This window comes from Eleutherodactylus coqui, chromosome 1 (assembly GCF_035609145.1).
Source record: "Eleutherodactylus coqui strain aEleCoq1 chromosome 1, aEleCoq1.hap1, whole genome shotgun sequence".
NCBI classification, from domain to species: domain Eukaryota; kingdom Metazoa; phylum Chordata; class Amphibia; order Anura; family Eleutherodactylidae; genus Eleutherodactylus; species Eleutherodactylus coqui.
Genome location: NC_089837.1, coordinates 26,064,826 through 26,085,286, shown reverse-complemented (window position 1 = coordinate 26,085,286; position 20,461 = coordinate 26,064,826). Strand labels below are relative to the sequence as shown.

Sequence of the window (20,461 nt, the reverse complement as noted above, 5' to 3'; positions counted from 1 at the left end):
ATCTCTTGAATGACCCCTCTAAGAATGCACAGGGAGGAGATGACCAGAAGAATATTAGATGTCACCTTGGAGATAATCTACCTACTAACCGGAGAGGTGAGCTTTTCTACTTTTCTATCATCCTATTGTATTTCTAAAAGCTGAACTGCACTATGAAATCCTGATCGGCCGCTACATTACAGAATGTGAGCAATAAGATTCAAGATTTTCTATCTCCATCTATAGGAGTGCACACTAGTGAAGAAAACAGAGGTTGGGACTCCGATCAGCACTTTCCAGGAGTCAGAAGGATGTGGCCATGTCCACAGCACAGAGCCTGTCCCTCACTCCCTGATAGAGAAGATCCTAGAACTCACCAACAAGATGACTGAGCTTCTGACAGGAGAGGTGATGCTGCGGGGAATATAGGACACTATATAGTAATAAAAGGTCTGGATAATGATTGGTTATTGTGTCTTTCAGGTTCCTATAAGGTGTCAGGATGTCGCTGTCTATTTCTCCATGAAGGAGTGGGAGTATATAGAAGGACATCTAGACCTGTACAAGGATGACATGATGGAGCATCACCAGGCTCTTTTATCACCAGGTAGGAAGCGTCTTGATATCCATTACTGTGAGCACAAACTAACACTAGCAGCCTCATTGAAGCTTAAATATTGTCAAGTGCAGTACATACACATGTCTGAAGTGACACGCAATGTAGGAGCACCCCGATTCAGACTCTTCAAACATCTCATTAGGGCTCTATTCACCCAGTTAGTGCCTATAAGAGTGGCCTTTTGGCATCAGAATAGTATTATACACTATGTGGGATAAGTCATAATCTTCTTTTAGAGGTATTTGTGTGGAATCCTCTTGTTGATTGTCTGACAAAAGACTTAACCGCCTAGTGGCCAAGCTTATTTGCGCATTATTGACTAAGCCAAATTTTGGAAATCTGACATGTCTCTTTAACATAGAATAACTCCGTAAAGGTTTTGCACATCCAAGTAATTCTGACACTGTACTTTATATAGGTGGTAGAAATTGATCAATAAAAATTGTGTATTTATTAAAAGCGCCAAAATTGGGAACATTTTGAGAAAATTGTAATTTTTTTCACATTTTCAACTGCAATGTCAAATATTTGCAAACATACTGTACAAATTTTTTATAAGATATATATTTCCACCTGTTTACTTTATTCTGGAAGCACATTGGAAAAACCTTAGCTTTTCTTTTTTACTATTTTAGAGAAGTACAAATTTAACATTAATTAACATTTTGAGCATACCCCAACAAATGACCCCATTTTAAAAATGGGCATCTTAATGTATTCACTGTGGGGTGTAAGGAAAAATTTGAACCCACGTTTTTTTTTTTTATTTCAGGTGTTAATGCAATTTAGAGGTGAAAAAATAAAATGTCATATTTTTGCAAATATGTCATTTTAAAAACAGTTTTTCTATACTGCACATGAAAATGGAGATTTGCACCACAAAATGGATACTCCTATTTGTCCTGTGTTCAAAAATGTATCCATTGTTGCACTAATCTTTTATGTCCGTATGCACAATGGGCTAAAATTAAAGGAGCAGCCGTTGGCTTTCAGAACGGACATTTTGCTTGAAGGTGATTTAAGCCCCGTTGCACACTTTTTGAGCCCTTTAGCTTCCAAAATGATAATAAACCGCCAAAAATGACCATAATTTGAAAACAAATTCATTGAGGTGTGTACTGCAGGCTTTAACTCCACTGTTTTTGAATGAATCTAAGCAAAGAGGGAACAAAATACTATTTTAATAATTTTGGCAATATTGTCATTTTAAAAACAGGGTTTTTTGTACAGCACACATATGAATGAAGATTTCACCCCAAAATGAATACCCCTGTTTGTCCTGTGTTCAAAAAGATACCCATTGTAGCCCTAATCTCCTTACTGGACACATGGCTAGGTCTGTAATCTAGAGAACACTTTTAAAATGTTTTTGTTTATATTTCCCACGCTGTCGCTTAGCGATGACATGGATACCCACAGCCCATATGCAATGTAATTGTGCATGGGCTGCAGTTATATCTGCGACCATAGAGCACAATGGGCTGTATGTCATGGATATCTGTGGTAAAATAGAACCTGCTGCATTCTGTTTTCTGCCAATGGATTACATAATTTTTGACCCGCTAATGTGAACAGAATTGGGTAAGCCAATGCATTTGATCCACATATTACCATGGATCAAACACATATGGAATCCACAATTCCCATCCAGTCGTGTAAGACCGGCCCATGGTAGATCGCTATCTTTTTATGCCATTGGATCATAGCGATCACGTGACCGAGGGCCACTCTATGAGGCCACCAGTCACTACTCCAGGTTCTCTGCTACCCTTCACACTCCTTTGGTAGCCAGGAGCAAAAAGATTTTACATTTCCTGGGCCCTCAATTTCTGCTCATGTGCCCATCATTTGGTCAACGGGCTCATGCGCAGAAGCCAGGGAAAGGTCTGCTGATAGGGATCACACCACGGAACAAATCCGGGGAGCCATAGGCCAGTCACACGACTAGGTTTGAATTGCTGAATCAACGATCATCACCAGCACAAACGATCCATGGTATTCTGTACATATTCAAACAATAGAACATTTGCATGTCCTCTCAAACGAGCCGACAGCGATTGCAATTTCCGCTCGCGAAAATAAAATCACAGCATGTTCTGTTTTAGTGTGGATTCTACATGGACAGCTTCCATTGAAGTCAATGGAAACTGTCTGACCTGTGGCCCATCCACAATTGACATTGCGCACAGGTTGCAGGTACCCGCATTGTTGCCTAGCGACGGCATAGGAAAAATAATTAGTAAAAAAATCTGTATTGTGCATGTCCGAGGCGGTTCACCGCATCCATCCGAGATACTTGATATACCAGATACACACTATCTCTGGCCTGGGGTAGGGCCAGATTCTGCTGCGGGCTCCCAAATGCGGAATCCGACTTGTCCATAGGAGACTGGCTTTACGCCGGTGGCACACAAACAGGTCGGATTCCGAACGCGGGAGTCGGCAGTGGAATCTAACTCTGTGCTCGGCCAACAACCGCATGTACCTTTTAAATAACTGTATTGCATATTGCTCCTGTGGCTCGCTGTGGAAGGGCCGCAAGTCAGACGGATTCAATTGACTGCAATGAAAACCATCGGTGGGAAAATAGAACATGCTGAGATTTTTCCTCCCCTCATGCAAATCTCAATAATTTCCGTAAGGGTGTAGCCAAAATGTTTTTGTATGGCATGTTCCGAATGGTATTTGCTGCAGATCTGTGGTGCGGACACAGACTGTGAATTCAGCAATGCAAATCTTTTCAAGTGCCACCGGCCTTAGGTAAGTAATTTCATCTTCCCTCATGGATACGATCCATGAGAGGAAATAAAGCACTGGCTTTTAAAACTTTTTTTAAAACTTAAAATGATCGCCATTATCCCCTGGATAACGACGATCACATGACCGAGGACCGAATACCAATCCATGAGGCAAGATGAAACTTTAACTTTTTCAAAACTTTTTTACAACTTTATGTGATCTTCTTTATCCGTGATACCCCATGACAGCTCACAGCTATAGGCTATCTCCAGCAGCCAATAGCAGTTAGCTGTCTCCCTCCACAACCCCGCCGCTTTAGTTTACAGGGCCGGTGTGTTTTTACAGCTCTGTAGATTAAAGCCCAGAAACCCAGGATGTGAAAACATGTACACTACCGTTCAAAAGTTTGGGGTCACATTGAAATGTCCTTATTTTTGAAGGAAAAGCACTGTACTTTTCAATGAAGATAACTTTAAACTAGTCCTAACTTTAAACAAATGCACTCTATACATTGCTAATGTGGTACATGACTATTCTAGCTGCAAATGCCTGTTTTTTTGTGCAAAATCTACAAAGGTGAATAGAGGCCCATTTCCAGCAACTATCACTCCAGTGTTCTAATGGTACAATGTGTTTGCTCATTGGCACAGAAGGCTAATTGATGATTAGAAAACCCTTGTGCAATCATGTTCACACATCTGAAAACAGTCTAGCTCGTTACAGAAGCTACAAAACTGACCTTCCTGTGAGCAGATTGAGTTTCTGGAGCATCACATTTGTGGGGTCAATTAAACGCTCAAAATGGCCAGAAAAAGAGAACTTTCATCTGAAACTCGACAGTCTATTCTTGTTCTTAGAAATGAAGGCTATTCCATGCGAGAAATTGCTAAGAAATTGAAGATTTCCTACAATGGTGTGTACTACTCCCTTCAGAGGACAGCACAAACAGGCTCTAACCAGAGTAGAAAAAGAAGTGGGAGGCCGCGTTGCACAACTAAGCAAGAAGATAAGCACATTAGAGTCTCTAGTTTGAGAAACAGACGCCTCACAGGTACCCAACTGGCATCTTCATTAAATAGTACCCGCAAAACACCAGTGTCAACATCTACAGTAAAGAGGCGGCTGCGGGATTTTGGGCTTCAGGGCAGAGTGGCAAAGAAAAAGCCATATCTGAGACTGGCCAATAAAAGAAAAAGATTAAGATGGGCAAAAGAACACAGACATTGGACAGAGGAAGACTGGAAAAAAGTGTTGTGGACGGATGAATCCAAGTTTGAGGTGTTTGGATCACAAAGAAGAACGTTTGTGAGACGCAGAACAAATGAAAAGATGCTGGAAGAATGCCTGACGCCATCTGTTAAGCATGGTGGAGGTAATGTGATGGTCTGGGGTTGCTTTGGTGCTGGTAAGGTGGGAGATTTGTACAGGGTAAAAGGGATTCTGAATAAGGAAGGCTATCACTCCATTTTGCAACGCCATGCCATACCCAGTGGACAGCGCTTGATTGGAACCAATTTCATCCTACAACAGGACAATGACCCTAAACACACCTCCAAATTGTGCAAGAACTATTTACAGCAGAAGCAGGCAGCTGGTATTCTATCGGTAATGGAGTGGCCAGCGCAGTCACCAGATCTGAACCCCATTGAGCTGTTGTGGGAGCAGCTTGACCGTATGGTACGCCAGAAGTGCCCATCCAACCAATCCAACTTGTGGGAGATGCTTCTAGAAGCGTGGAGTGCAATTTCACAAGCTTACCTCAACAAATTAACAGCTATAATGTCAAAGGTGTGCAATGCTGTAATTGCTGCAAAAGGAGGATTCTTTGACGAAAGCAAAGTTTGATGTAAAAACAATGTTATTTCAAATACAAATCATTATTTCTAACCTTGTCAATGTCTTGACTCTATTTTCTATTCATTTCACAACGCATGGTGGTGAATAAGTGTGACTTTCATGGAAAACACAAAATTGTTTGGGTGACCCCAAACTTTTGAACGGTAGTGTATGGGTGGACAGTAAAGGGTTAAACATTATGTGAACAGATCCTTGTTATCATAGTGAGAGTTCAAAGGCTGTTCTGTAGGCTCAGGAGCCATTGTTGTCACTGTGAAATCTGTTAATATTGTCTACTTTTCTATACATGGATGAGATGCTCTAGTAGACTCTTATGTCCTGCATCTAATCTGTATTTCTTTAGGAAAGTAGACTCAATACGGATACCTCAGATACTGAGGAACAATTGTCAGTAAGATGGTCACCGACAGCACACATAGCAGAAATTAAATGTGAACTTCCTAAAATCGGTTTTGAATAACTTGAAGGGGGATTTATGAAAGGGTTCTAATTAGAGATGAGTGAACGTACTCGGTAAGGGCGATTTCGCAATCGAGCACCGCGATTTTCGAGTACTTCACTACTCGGGTGAAAAGTACTCTGGTGCGCTGTGGGTGAGCGGGGGGTTGCAGAGGGGAGTGGGGGGGGGGGGGGGGAGGGAGAGAGAGAGGGCTCCGACCCCGAGTACTTTTCACCCGAGTAGTGAAATCGTGGTGCTCGATTGTGAAATCGCCCTTACCGAGTATGTTCACTCATCTCTAGTTCTAATATCTAAGCCTCTCAATGCCTACCTTGTTGCTGCACTGACATTTTATTGGGGATGTCCCAATCAGAAATTTTAAAGACTTTAGCAGTTTAGAAAATTTTATTTTAGTTTTTTTTTTTAGCCAGATCAAGAAGTAGATCCAACAGGAAGCATGAGAAAGCTGTTCTGTATATGCCCTATTCCTTTTTGTAACCAACTCTGGCATTAACTCAAAAACTGCTGGGAAAAACCTGAGTGTGTAACCAACCTTAAAGAAGACCTGTCATGTACTCATAGCTGAGGGCTGTGTATAGCTTTGCAGCTGCAACCCTCTTGATTCCAGCATCATCTTTCTTTTGCTCATACTGCTGTTGTTCTTAATTTCCCTCTAATATCAACACTGTACTCAAGGCAGATACTTAAGAGGTGTAGATGGACTCATTTATGTGGCTAAAGTCCCACCCCTCTCATTATATTTGCCAAACATCCCTTTTAACCCCTTAACGACTGCCCCATCGGGAAACTACGTCCTCAGAAAGTGGGCTTTAATCCTAGAGGACGTAGTTTTATACATCCTCTTTGGATTAATGCCCACTTGCCTGAGGACGTGACAGCTCCATGCTGTCGGTGCCCGCAGGTAGCCGACAGCATGGAGCTGTCATCCCAGGATGCGGGCAGTCCCCCCGGTATTATCCAATGGATAGCGCCGATCGCAAAAAAGTAAACAAAACAGTGTAAAAAGATGGATATTCGAATCCATCAGGGCAGCTGAAAATACTCACATGGCTTGTCGGCGGGGTCCCCCGGAGATCTGGTCCTCCCGGACCCGCCGGCGGCCTTCTGCGCATGCGCGCCAGACGATGACGTCAGGTGCATGCGCAGAAGCCCGGGAACCCCTGGAAAATTTAAAATCTCCTGGCTCCCGGCTCCTGAAGGTAGCCGGGAACCAGGAGGTGTTACCGGTGACCGCTGTGAGCGGTCCCCGGGCCCGCGATCGCCGCTATCCATTGGATATCGGCTATCGCGAAAAAGTTGCAAAAGTAAAAAAAAAAGTAACGTTTCACCTCCCCTCATGGATCGGATCCATAAGGGGAGGTGAAAATACTCACCCCCGTTCCTCTGCGATGTCCCGATATCCCGGAACCCGAAACCCCCATCTGCACAGAGGGGCTCGAGCCCTGGGAAATTCAAAATTCCTCTGCTCCTGGCTGCCATGTGTAGCCAGGAGCCGAGGGATGTCACAAGGGACATGATCACTGTCATTCAATGGATGACAGTGATCATGTAAAGTAAAAAAAAAAGCGCAAAAAGTAAAAAAATAAAAATAAAAAAAGGGGTAAAAAGTTAAAAAAAAAGTGCAAAAAGTAAAAAAAAAAGTTTAAAAAAGTTTTAAAAAGTTAAAAAAACTTGCGTTTCATCTCCCCCCACGGATCATATCTGTGAGGGAGGATGAAATGACGTACCTAAGGCCCGCGGATTTATCCGTGGACCTTACCCCAGCTTCTGCGCACGCGCCCGTCGCCAATATGGCAGGCGCATGCGCAAAAGCTGTGGTAATTTAAAATCTCCCTGCTCCTGGCTACAAAACTTAGCCGAGAGCCTGGAGATGTCACGGAGAGCCGCGGTGAGCGGTTCCTGATCACGTGTTCGCCGTTATCCAATGGATAATGGCGATCACGTAAAAGTTAAAAACAGGTGAAGGTTCATCTCCCCTCACCGATGCGATCGGTGAGAGGAGATGAAACTTTTTACCAGAGGCCTCCATATTTGCACCCCGACGCAATCTTCTTCCGTGAACTTTCCAGGATTCTGCACATGCGACCGCCGGCAAAACACCGGACACATGCGCAGGAGACGGGGAGCCCAAGAAATTTAAAATCTCCTTGTTCCCAGCGACCAACGGTCGCCGAGAACCTGGAGCAGTGACGGGTGGCCTCGTTGAGCGGTCCCCGGTCACGTGAAAAAAAGGTAGCGATCTACCTTTGGCCGGTCTTACATGACCGGATAGGATTTACGGATTCCGCATGCGTCTGATCCGCGGTTATACGCAGATCAATCGCATTGGATTACACAATTCCGCTCACATTAGCGGGTCGGAATTGTGTAATCCACCCGCAGAAAAGAGAACGCAGCAGGTTCTATTTTACTGCGGATATCCGCAATGTAGAGCCCATTGTGCTCCATGGTCGCCGATATGGTCGCTGCCCATACGCAACTACATTGTATACGGGCTGCGGGTACCCGTGTCATCGCTAAGCGACGGTGCGGGAAATACAAACAAAAAAAAGTACTGCGAATGACCGCCTGCGTGAGTAGGCAGTTATGCGCAGTACATTACGCGGCCGTATGCAGGGTCACAGCTGGGATCCGCTGCGGGCCTCCGCAAGCGGATTCCACCTACGACTGCGTGAGCCCGGCATTATTCAGACTGCTACCTGTAATACTTATTTTACAAGAAGCCCCAGGAACGCTCGCCTTCCTGCAGTTCCAGGAGCACCTTGTTGAGTGCCTTCTGTGTGAGACCGCCGCACCTCATCAAGCTTACGAAGACTCACGAAACGCTACTTTTTACACCCCATACCCGCCACTGAGGTCAAAAAATGACCCCCAAAAAGCATCAGAGGAGAGGGGGATACCCGGTTTTATTGCCCCATGGGCCCATTCCTACCAGCCTCCGTAATTACCCCTGTCTTTGGAAATATTACACAGTTCACATTATTACTTTTATCTAAGATTTGGGGAACGCCGAAAATGGTGGAGGGGGGGGGATTTTTTTAAGGTGTCAATTTTTATTCCGTACAAGTGGGCAATGGGTCCTGGAATTTATTCAGTTGTGCCCTGCAATCCAACGGGTGTTCCCTCCATTATAGGCCTTGCCATGTTTCCTGTAAATAGATTAGGGCCACAATGGGTATGTTTTTGAACACGGGTCAAACGTGGGTATCCATTTTGGGGTTAACTTCTTCATTCCTGTGTACACTGTACAAAAAAAACTGTTTTTAAATTGACAAAATTGCCAAAAAAATGAAAATCGTAATTTTTTCCTTCTGCTTTGCTTAGATTTATTCAAATACTGTGGGGTCAAAATATGCAATACACCCCTAGATGAATTCGTTAAGGGGTCTGGTTTTTAAAATGGGGTCACTTGTGGGGGTTCTTTATCCTTTTGGACGCTCAATGGCTCTATAAGTGGGAGATGGGGCCTGGAATTTATTCCGTTGTACCCTAAAATCGAATGGGTGCTCCTTCCATTATAGGCCTAGCCATGTGTCCTTTAAGTAGATTAGGGCCACAAGGGGTATGGTTCTGAACACGGGACAAACAGGGGTATCAATTTTGGGGTGAAAGTCTTCATTCCTATGTGTGCTGTACAAAAAAACCCTGTTTTTAAATTGATAAAACTGCCAAAAAAATGAATATTGTAATTTTTTTCCTACTGCTTTGCTTAGATTTATTCAAAAATTGTAGTGTAAAAATACACAGTGTACCCCTAGATAAATTCGGTAGGGGGTCTAGTTTTCAAAATGGGATAATTTGTGGGGGTTCTCTGTCGTTTTGGCCGCTCAAGGGCTCTACAAGTGGGCAATGGGGCCTAAATCACCTTCATGCTAAATTTCAGTTCTGAAAGCCCCCGTCTACTCCTTTCATTTTGGGCCCGTTGTGCATCCAGACAAAAGATTAGGGCCACAATGGGTATGTCTCTGAACACGGGACAAACAGGGGTATCTATTTTGGGGTGCAAGTCTTCATTCATGTGTGTGCTGTACAAAAAAAGCTGTTTTTAAAATGACAGAATTGACAAAAAACAAAAATCACAATTTTTTCCTTTTGCTTGGCATGAATTCATTCAAAAACTGTAGGGTTAAAATGGGCAGTACACCCCTAGATAAATTCGTTATGGGGTCTAGTTTTCAAAATGGGGTCACTTGTGGGGGTTCTCATTGGTTTTGGCCGCTCAAGAGCTCTACAAAAGTGCTATGGGGCCTAAAACGCCTTCAAGCAAAATTTATGTTCTGAAAGACACTGATTGCTCCTTTCATTTTGGGTCCCGTTGTGCATCCAGACATAAGATTAGGGCCACAATGGGTATGTTTCTGAACACGGGAGAAAAGGAGGTATCTATTTTGGGGTGTAAATCCTCATTTTCATGGGCTCTATAAGAAAAAAATATGTCTTTAAAATGGCATATTTGCAAAAATATGAAATTTTATTTTTTCTCCTCTAAATTGAATTAATTCCTGAAAAAAACTGGTGGGGTCAAAATACTCATGACACCCCTCAGTGAATACATTAAGGTGTGTAGTTTTTAAAATGGGGTCATTTGTGGGGGTATCTATTATTCTGACACTTATGAGCCTTTGCAAACTTGGCTTGGTGCAGGAAAACAAAGTGCTCCTCAAAATGCTGAAAAGTAATGTTAAATTTGTACATCCTCTAAATGGTTAAAAAAAACACAAAAGTTTTTCAAGTGTGCATTTAAAATAAAGTAAACAGATGGAAATATATATCCTATCAAAAATTTGTACAGTATGTTTGGAGAATATTTGAGATATTACGGTTGAAAATGTGAAAACATTACAATTTTTTCAAAATTTTTCCAATATTGGTACTTTTAATAAATATACACAAATTATATCGGTCTCTTTTTACAACCTAAATGAAGTACAACATGTGGCGAAAAAACAATGTCAGAATCACTTGGATATGTAAAGCCTTTTCGAAGTTATGCTACGTTGAACGACGCATGTCAGATTTCCAAAATTTGGCTCCGTCACTAAGGCGCAAACAGGCTTCGTCACTAAGGGGTTAAAGCTGCTGTATCTATAGAGGCAACAACAAACTCAGTCCGTGTATTCTGCACTGCCTTGCGTCTTTGTCCACTGCTATTGGCTCTCCAGACTCTTCTGTTTGTAGCCCTCATCGTGTCTTGACAAGTTGTTTTATATCTTGGACTTGGCTCTAGTTGTCCTATAACAGGATTTATTGATGTAGGCAGAGCAGAAACTTAGACAGAAGGGAGTAGCGATGGCAGCACCACTTTTCTTAAGGGAACAACAAATAAGAAATAATTAATTTATTGGCAATTTCTAATTAGGTCATTCTACTCTGTTTATTTCCAATATGATTGCAAATGAACCAATGCATTTGAATATATAACTAGGCCAATGACATATGATTTTCTATTTTTACATTATAACATTAGGCAACATTTCAAGGCTTCTCTAGTGACCTTTAGCGCTCATTCACACGAATGTGATTTTCGCGCAGAATAACGTGTGAAAAGATTGTCTGTTAGAACCAATGGTTTCCTATAGAAATGTTCAAATTAAGGACTTTTAGATGCGTTAAAAGCTCACACCTAACAAAGATAGGGTATTAGTGTATCTTGATGCCACCAGAAGCTAGGGGTTTGACAGTGGAACACCCCTCTCACACCCCAAGCTCCTGATAGGCTCAAGGCACAAGAATCCTAGCAGCGTGTACATTGATTTTAGGTGTCCATGCAGGTTGACGGTGAAGCTTACTTCTCCAGTTAGGTTTACATTATGAGCTGTAAATGTTGCCATGTTACCGCGGTAACATGCCAGCATTGTAAGTGAATAATAAAAGCCTGAGAAGAGAAACAACCCTCACCCTAAAGCAGCCGGGTTGGCTAAAAACAATGCACACGCTGCAGTCCTCCCCACAGCCTCCCCGTCCCCCGATGCAGCAGCTCTCTGTGTGTGCTGTCGCCGCTGTTGGCTCTCGACTCCTGGTCGCCGATGTTACAGTGACAAGGGGGTTGGCGGCCAGCTGCTCCCAATGGCCAGCCGACGTACAAGTGCCCTGGGGGTTGGTGTTCAGTCCTGCGCGTTTACAGTGACGGGGTAGTTGAAAGTTACTGGGTGGAGGGCTGCCCGTCTGCCAGCCCGCTACATGCCATTGTGGAAGCCCTGCTGCATACCCCGCTCTCCGGTTGCGTTGCACATCGGGCTGTGTGGCTGTAGCAGAGTCCGCTCAGAGTCCAGAGTCCTGGAAGCATACGACTACTGTCTGCAATTTCCATATTAACTTTAGTGGCCTGGCAGGACCTGCTGCATAACTAGCTGTGCAGCCAATGAGGTCAAGGGGGGCGTCACCCCTGTCAATCTTGACTCCACCAGAAGTCCTGGTGGCGTCAAGATACACTAATATCCAAAGATAGAACATGCAACTGCAAAGCTCACATCTAAGGTCCGTGCTGCGAGAAAAGATAGGACCTGACTTATCTTTGGTGGGTGGTGTGCAGAAGTTTCCTATGGGAGCTAGATACCTCCTGCACCTCGCACCATGAACCTCCTGATCATGTGAACAGGCAATTTTACTGCTAATTAAGCTCAATACTTAAAAGCTGGAAATCACCCATTCATACTATTTTTCTCTTGAGCGTTATGCAATTGGTTTAGCAATGCAATTAGAACGTGAAAAGCACGCTCATGTGATCAAGGCCTTGAGTCAAGACATCCAGTAATTTTCTGTTAGTTCATCACTAGAGATGAGCGAGAACCAAAGTGCTCGGGTGCTCGTTACTCGAGTCAAGCTTTTTGCTATACTCGAGAGCTCATTTCGAGTAACGAACCCTGTAAGGGGCTCACCTTAGTAATGGCTACAGATACAAGAAAACCTGAACTATATGCATAATTCCCTGATGTACTGTAAACTACAATTCCCAGCATTCCTAGAGAGAGTGAACTGAGCATGCTCGGGGGACATTTTGTTTTTGTGCTGGTCTGAGACGTTTTGGAGCGGTGTTCTGCAGGGCTGTGCCAAGCTCCTGCTGCTAGAGAGAGAAACTTTCCATGAGGAACAAGTGACCAGATCTTCAGCACACTCAGAAAGCTAGACAAGCCTGACAAGAGAGATAAAGACTGGAGTTTGCTGATACAGAATGCTGGACTGTGCTAAGATCTGCAAGGAAGAAAGAGCTTAACCTTTCATTCACTGTGGAGCAACAGAGGCACCTACCTGCATTAACCTAGGTGTTGAAGCAAGTGCTAACTTCAGAATTCACTGCCTGATCATTGTGGGAACTTCCGGTGAGGACATTACACTTGTGAGATGAGAAAGGGGTACCCCCAACTGTGAGTACGACTGTGCTAGCACTCTGATCATCGGTGGACGCACATGGTGGTTTTCCAGAACTTTTTTTTCCTATACAAGCATCACACCACTAGCAGTATTCAGTACAAGACTGCTGCATCTATCTGAACAGTAAGGGGAGAGGATGCTCCTGCCAGATCATAATAGTGCCTTTAGTAGAGGGGTGTTATTTGCACTGTGTATTGGTTATGTGTTATATTTGCATATGGGTTGTGTGTTATATTTGTAGTTACATTGCCTTTGCTAACTTCTTCTAAACTGAATTTATTGCAGTCTATAAAAATCCCAGATTTATTACAACCTGTGTACTTTGCTTCCATTTGCTGCGCTGTATCTGAGCCCTTGTCGCACCCTACCTGCGATCTTACATTTGGCGTAGTCGGCAGGATACAGCGTCAGTGATGGAGGCGAGTGGTAGTGATGCAGCACCTACACCCTCTGTTAGTGGTGGAACATCTGTAAGGGTTCTCCCAATGAATACCCTATTTCCAATCGCTGATTCGACCCGACAGAGACAGTAGTCAAGCTCACTGCTGCAAACCAGCTACCCATTTCTGTATCGGGAGTGGCATGGATGAAAGTGCAGATATGCGGTCAGGATGTTGGCAAGAAAAGTATTATTATTGTACGTGAGTCATTTAAAGAAGATGTTCCTCTAATTCTGGATATGAATATCCTGCGGGATTTGGATCAGATAATGTTTGCTAAATATGGGCCTGGATATTGGAAACAAGCGACCCCTCTCATCCAACCCGGAAAGCTATTCAGCAATTTATAAGAGAATGTGGTACACAGAAGAGCATACTAGGGCATCGAGCAGTAGGGGTCATTAAAGTCCCTGGCAGAGTGGGTCTTACACTCCCTCCCCGGCATGAAACAACTCTGACCTTGCCAGTTGGGACCAGCCAGCGCCTGGAAGGGATTGAAGTCGTGATAGAGCTCGTGGGCCTTGGGGAATTGGGACAGGATGCTCTAGAAGGCTAGCTGTCAATCAATCAATCAATCAATCAATCTTGGTATTTGTATAGCGCCAACTTATTCTGCAGCGCTGTAGTTCGTAACGGAAGAGTCCCAGTGCAGTGCATCAATATGGGATCTCGGGAGATTTCCCTTACCTCTGGTGTGGAACTGGCGTGAGTGTACATACATGAAGGGAACATAATGACAAAACAAAAAATAACAGCCCCGATGGACAACAGATCCTGGACCTTAGATGTAACTAAGGAAAAAGAAAGAACGCCGAAGCCCCAGTAGAATGGCCGAGTTATATTGGAACAGTGGGAGCTGATTTAACAGCTTTTAGTGCTGAACAAATTCAAACGATTAAAGAGGTGTTCTAGCAATACCAAGCTGACTTCGCCAGCCATGCTGATGATTTTGGGTGCACAGATGTCCAACGCGAGATCCCAACAGGGAATGTGGCCCCAGTCCGCGATAGATATCGACAAATACCACCTAAGTTGTATTAAGAGGTCAAGAATCTGCTAACACAAATGTTGAGTTTGGGAGTTGTGCAACATAGCCAGAGTCCCTGGGCAGCTCCTGTGGTTCTGGAGAAGAAAAAGGATGGAACTATTAGATTCTGTATGGACTACCGGAAACTTAATGCCTGTACCGTCAGAAACTCATACCCACTACCAAGAATCGAGGAGTCCCTGTCATCCCTGGGAAAGGCCAAATACTTCTCCACACTTGATCTTGCAAGCGGATACTGGCAGGTGCCTGTTGCGGAAAGAGACCGTCCTAAGACAGCATTCATTCTTCCAATGGGACTCTTTGAGTTTAATTGCATGCCATTTGGATTATCTAAAGCCCCCAGCACATTTTTAACGACTGATGGAGAGATGCCTCGGAGATCTCAATTTTGAAGCCACTCTTATTTACTTGGATGATATTATTGTATATTCTGCAACTTTTACAGATCATCTGAAGCAGCTGGGACAAGTGTTGGATCGCTTACAAGCTCATGGCCTAAAGGTCTAACCAAAGAAGTGTCATTTGTTTCAACAGGAGATTGAGTACCTAGGTCACATTGTATCTAAGGATGGAGTCCTACCTTCTAAGGATAAAGTTGCAGCTGTACAGCAATGGCCCGCGCCAAAGACATTGCGGGAACTGAGATTTTTCCTTGGACTAGCTGGATACTACAGGTGTTTCATCAAAGGCTTCGCCCAGATTGCTGCTCCTCTACATGAGTTGTTGAGAGGGACTGCCAGGGTCCCAAACACAGATCCATCCCTTGGGGTCAAGTGCAAAATCAGGCCTTCCAGATGCTAAAGGAGGCACTTACTGCCGCCCCTATTCTGGCATATGCTGACTTCGATTAACCTTTTCTACTCTATACTGATGGAAGTCTGTATGGACTAGGTGCGGTGCTTGCTCAGGTCCAAGGCGGACATGTGAAGGTAGTGGCTTACGCTAGTCGATCATTGAGAGACTCTGAACGTAACCCCAATAACTACAGTTCCTTTCGTCTAGAACTCCTGGCATTAGTCTGGGCCATGACCGAGAAATTTGCCGAATATTTGACTGGGGCTGAAATACGAGTGAGGACCAATAACAACCCCCTAGCTCATCTGGATACTGCCAAACTGGGTGCATTGGAGCAGCGAGGGGTAGCTCGTCTTGCCAAATACAATTTCACTATTCGATACCGGTCTAAGATGGAGAACACCAATGCCGACGCCTTGTCGAGGGTAACACTTGAGGTCCCAGTGGGGGAGATTGATGATCGCCTGGAGGAAAAAGAAATGCCTAACTTTCGCAAGTTTCCCCCTTCTACCATAGCGGTACAGACAGGTGGGGAGGCCCAATCCCCGTACATGTTCCTAGGGAAGACTAGCGCCGAATGGGGACAAATTCAAGATGAGAGCCCAGAGATGTTCAGTATGAAGGGTTGGGTGATTCAGCGGAAGAAACCAGGAAAGGAGGAACACTCCCACCTCAATCCAGAAAGTTGAGCTGTGTTACACCAATGGGATAGACTAAAAGTGAGAAATGGTGTCCTGTATCGAAAGGTACAACTTTCTATGGACTTATAAGCACGGTGGCAGGTGGTAATCCCTGGGGCAATGGCGAAAGATGTTGCAAGAGAAGCCCATGAACAGGGAGCCAATTTTGGAATGGCCAAGACATACCAATGGTTGCAACTCTGTGTTTATTGCCCTCAGTTGGAAAAGGCAGTCGAAGAGGTCTGCAGAAATTGTCAAATCTGCGAATGGATCAAGGGGCCGGAACAACGCGCTCCCATTCAGACCATTAAGACAGGTGAGCCTCTCGAAGTTTTAATGATAGATTACATTCTGATCGGACCATCAACTAGCGAACACCAGTATTGTCTGGTGATGACGGACTACTTCTCTAAATTTACAGTAGTGACTCCGACATGAGACAAAACAGCTCAATCAGCTGCACGTGCTATTTGCCAGGACTTTATATGAATTTATGGGTGCCCAAAGTGTATACATTCCGATCAAAGAGCGTGTTTCCAAGGAAAAGTGATGGAAGAATTGTGTGCATTATACAACATCGAGAAATCTCGGACTACTCCCTATCACCCCCGGGGCAATGGAGCCTGTAAGCGATTTAATCAAACTTTACTGCAACTGCTCAGCACTCTGGAAGGTGACAAGAAGACACACTGGCCTCAGTATCTGCCTGAATTAGTCTGGGCATACAACAACAGAGTTCACGCCACTACGGGTTATACCCCCTACATGTTGTTGTTTGGACGAGCTGGCAGAGAAGTAATTGAACTGAATTTAGACCCTCTAGAGGATATAATAGAGAGAACGATTACTTCATGGGTTTGTGAACATCGCCATAGATTGCAAACAATTCGGCGGTTAGCAGGGCAACGACTTCAAGAGACGGTACATACTGTAAGGATGCCAGTGCATGAGACACCGTTAGAACCTAGGGATCGTGTTCTGGTACGGGAGAAGCGCCCCGAAGGGAAATTGAGTGGACGTTCGGAAGCTGAACCTTATCGGGTGATAAAGCGGGTGAGCCCCTCGGGCCCAGTATGCGAAGTGCAAACAGAAAATCCAGAGGCACGTCCAAGACTCTTACATGGTAATCTGTTGAAGCCGTGTCAGTCTGACAATCCAGCTCCTGCTTCTCGGCTAACTCCACCTATCCCTAACCCCGAGGTTAGTGATGCTTGTTCGTACGAATGGTGTACCGAAGTGCCCCAAGGTTCTAGCAATGCAGAGGGGGAAGGCACTCCAATTGAACCTCTTCCACCTTGTACTGAAGACGTATCCGTGCCTGTGTCCATACCCAGCACTTGTGAGGGTGAGAATCAGCCACTCTGTAGATCTACTCGACCTAATGCATCTATCTGAACAGTAAGGGGAGAGGGTGCTCCTGCCAGATCATAATAGTGCCTTTGCCAAGAGGGGTGTTATTTGCACTGTGTATAGGTTATGTGTTATATTTGCATATGGGTTGTGTGTTATATTTGTAGTTACATTGCCTTTGCTAACTTCTTCTAAACTGAATTTATTGCAGTCTATAAAAATTCCAGATTTATTACAACCTGTGTACTTTTGCCTCCATTTGCTGCGCTGTATCTGAGCCCTTGTCGCACCCCACCTACGATCTTACAACCCCATTGAAGTCAATGGGCGACTGGAGCATTTTTCAAGCTTACTGATGCTTCCCATAGGGGAGGTTGTGTGAAACACCTGAAAACATGAGAAAGTCATGGAAACACCACATAAACGGATAGGAAACGGCAGGGGCAGCATACATGGATGCATCTCAGGCTCCTAGGCTGCACTATTAAGCCAAATAGGGGCAAGAACCTAGCAAACACCCCTCTAACAATTTACTTGGGACAGACCATAAGCAGCAAGGCACACGTGTTGACACATCTTAGCTAAGCACTATACTAGCTGCAACACTGCCTCTTTTCCTGGGTTAAATGCTGGCATTGCAGTCCAATCCCCCGCACAAGCCTGCATCCACAGAGCACACAACATTTTCCCTGCGCAGCGTTCATCTGCCCTCATGCCACACAATGCTTGATAGCCACACTCCACTCATGTCTATTTATAATCATGTCTTGGATGAAGAGGAACCGGAAACCGGAGACACATACTGTAGATGGTTGGCAGGGCCTTGCAACGACCCTCCTTGAAAGTGTGGGTGACAGCCCCCAATGCTGATGAAAATGGATGATAAATTGACGTACGATCATAATTCCAATCCCGTGCCACCTCCGTCATAAAATTGGCAGGAGCCGCTAACGTGGGCACGAAGGGTACTCCGATGGCAGTACTTCTACACATCTCCACAATGCAACAGTGCATACTCGCACCAAAGCTTGGTTTGCAGCAGGAGGTGTTGCAAAAGTAGCCACCACAGGTATACAGTGAAAATCTCTTTAAATTAGTTGTGCTTCCTGTGAACGCTCCAATCCAGTATCTCGGATAACTGTGGTAATTTGTAACACGAGAGATAATACGTGCCGACCAGTGCTGATCCCTAGACCCCGAGGAGGTGGCATAATAAGCCCGAGAAACCGTGACCGAGGTACGATCCACAATACTCTGTGTGGGAAGCATGTGAGCGGGCTCAGGGTCAGACTTTGACCCAGCCTTCTCCTAGTTGACCCAATGTGCCGTCAAGTGCGGATGCTTTCATCACTCCAAAGACGGGATAAACCATGAAGAAGTTTCAGGCCAAACCTGGCGTAGTTGCCCCCCCCCCCCCCCCCTCAGGACCTCAGCCTCTGCCCACACCCTCAGCAATCGTGGGCATAAAGCAGACTCTGATGCTAGTACTGCTGTGAATGTCTCATTAATTCAGTCATGCTTCTTTTGATTGGTCCAAACCAGTGTCTCAGATAACTGTGGTAACACGAGAGCAAATACATGTCGACCAGTGCTGATCCCCACACCCCAAGCAGGAGGGGGAGGTGGCATAATAAGCCCGAGAAACTGTCAATGAGGCTCGGTCCCAGCCTCCACCTTGTGTGATCCAAGGTGCCGTGAGTTACATAGCTATGGGAAATCCATGTGTCCGCACACACTTCATTCAGTGTATTTGTGCCAGACAGCTGGACACCACGCTGGGAAACCATTGTGCACCCACAGCATAGGCAAGCCCACGAAACCCAAGGACAGTATTTAAACATGAAGAGAAGGGAGTGCCCAAACATGGCAGAGTTTCACCCTGCCCAGGACCTTGGCCTCACACACTTCTGCCCAATACATTTTGTGTATGTGTCAGATAGCTGAACAATAGGCAGACCCCAGAAACCTTTCTGTAGCAAGTGTATAGAAGGACCCCTGAAGCATTTCTGTGGCAAGAGTATAGGCGAACCCCTCAAACCTTTCTGTGGCAAGAGTATAGGCAAACCTTTCTGTGGCAAGAGTATAGGCGAACCCCTCAAACCTTTCTGTGGCAAGAGTATAGGCGAACCCCTGAAACATTTCTATGGCAAGTGTATTGGCGCCCCCTCAAACCTTTCTGTAGTAAGAGTATTGGTGAACCCCTGAGACATTTGTGTAGCAATAGTATAGCCGAACACCTGAAAAAATTTGTTTACCAAGAGTATAGGAGAAGGCCAGAAAAATTTGTGTATGAAGCGTGTACCTCTGAAAAATTGATTTACCCCAAGAGCAGGTGAAACCCATACACATTTTTTTAAGATACAGGTCGTTGTTGCTTTATTTGTAACAGACCCTGGAGGCAGCCCTCCGAAAAATTAGTTTTAGCAGAGCCTTTTGGCCCACAGAAAAATTGGCGGTCAGCGTGAAGACCTGCTGTTTTAGGAGGAGCAGGAGTAAGATCCGAGAGGGATAGACCAAGCTATTCTTACCCTTTTTGGGGGTTAGAGAGAGGATGAATATTTCTCTTTGCTAGTTGGCCCTCTGAACTACGTCTTCTACCACTAGCGCTGTCAGATGGGAACTTTAGCATCAGTTTTTCCACTAGGGCCCTGTGGTATTGCATCACTCTCGTACCCCTTCCCTCTTTGGGAATGAGTGGAAAGGTTCTACTTAGACTGTGGCTCGAGGAGGGTGAACACCCAATAATCCATGTTGGCCAGAATGGGTCTAACGCGAGGGTCACAGGAAAGGCAGCCTAATATGAAGTCAGCCATGTGTGTCAGAGTCCCAGTACACAGCACATCACTGTCCTCACTAGGAGGATGACTTTCAGGATCTTTCTCCTCCTCTTCAACCCATACACGCTGAACAGATGATAGGGAAGCAGCATGGGTACCTTCTGCAGTGTGGCAAGCATTCTCTTCTTCCTCGAGGGTGATCTGGCTATCAAGTGACATACTGTCATCCCCATCTCCTGTTCTAACCGCAAAGCATCGGTCTTTATGCTTAGCATCGAACTTCTCAGCAGGCAAAGCAGTGGGATGGTAATGCTAATTGTCGCCGCATCGCCGCTCACCATTTGGT

At 44.9% G+C, this 20,461-nt stretch overlaps 1 pseudogene; it reads left to right on the top strand.

The window, feature by feature from the left end:
• The first annotated feature begins 256 nt into the window (after positions 1-256).
• LOC136608701 (zinc finger protein 300-like) overlaps positions 257-20,461 on the top strand; it is a 29,947-nt pseudogene continuing 9,742 nt past the window's right edge.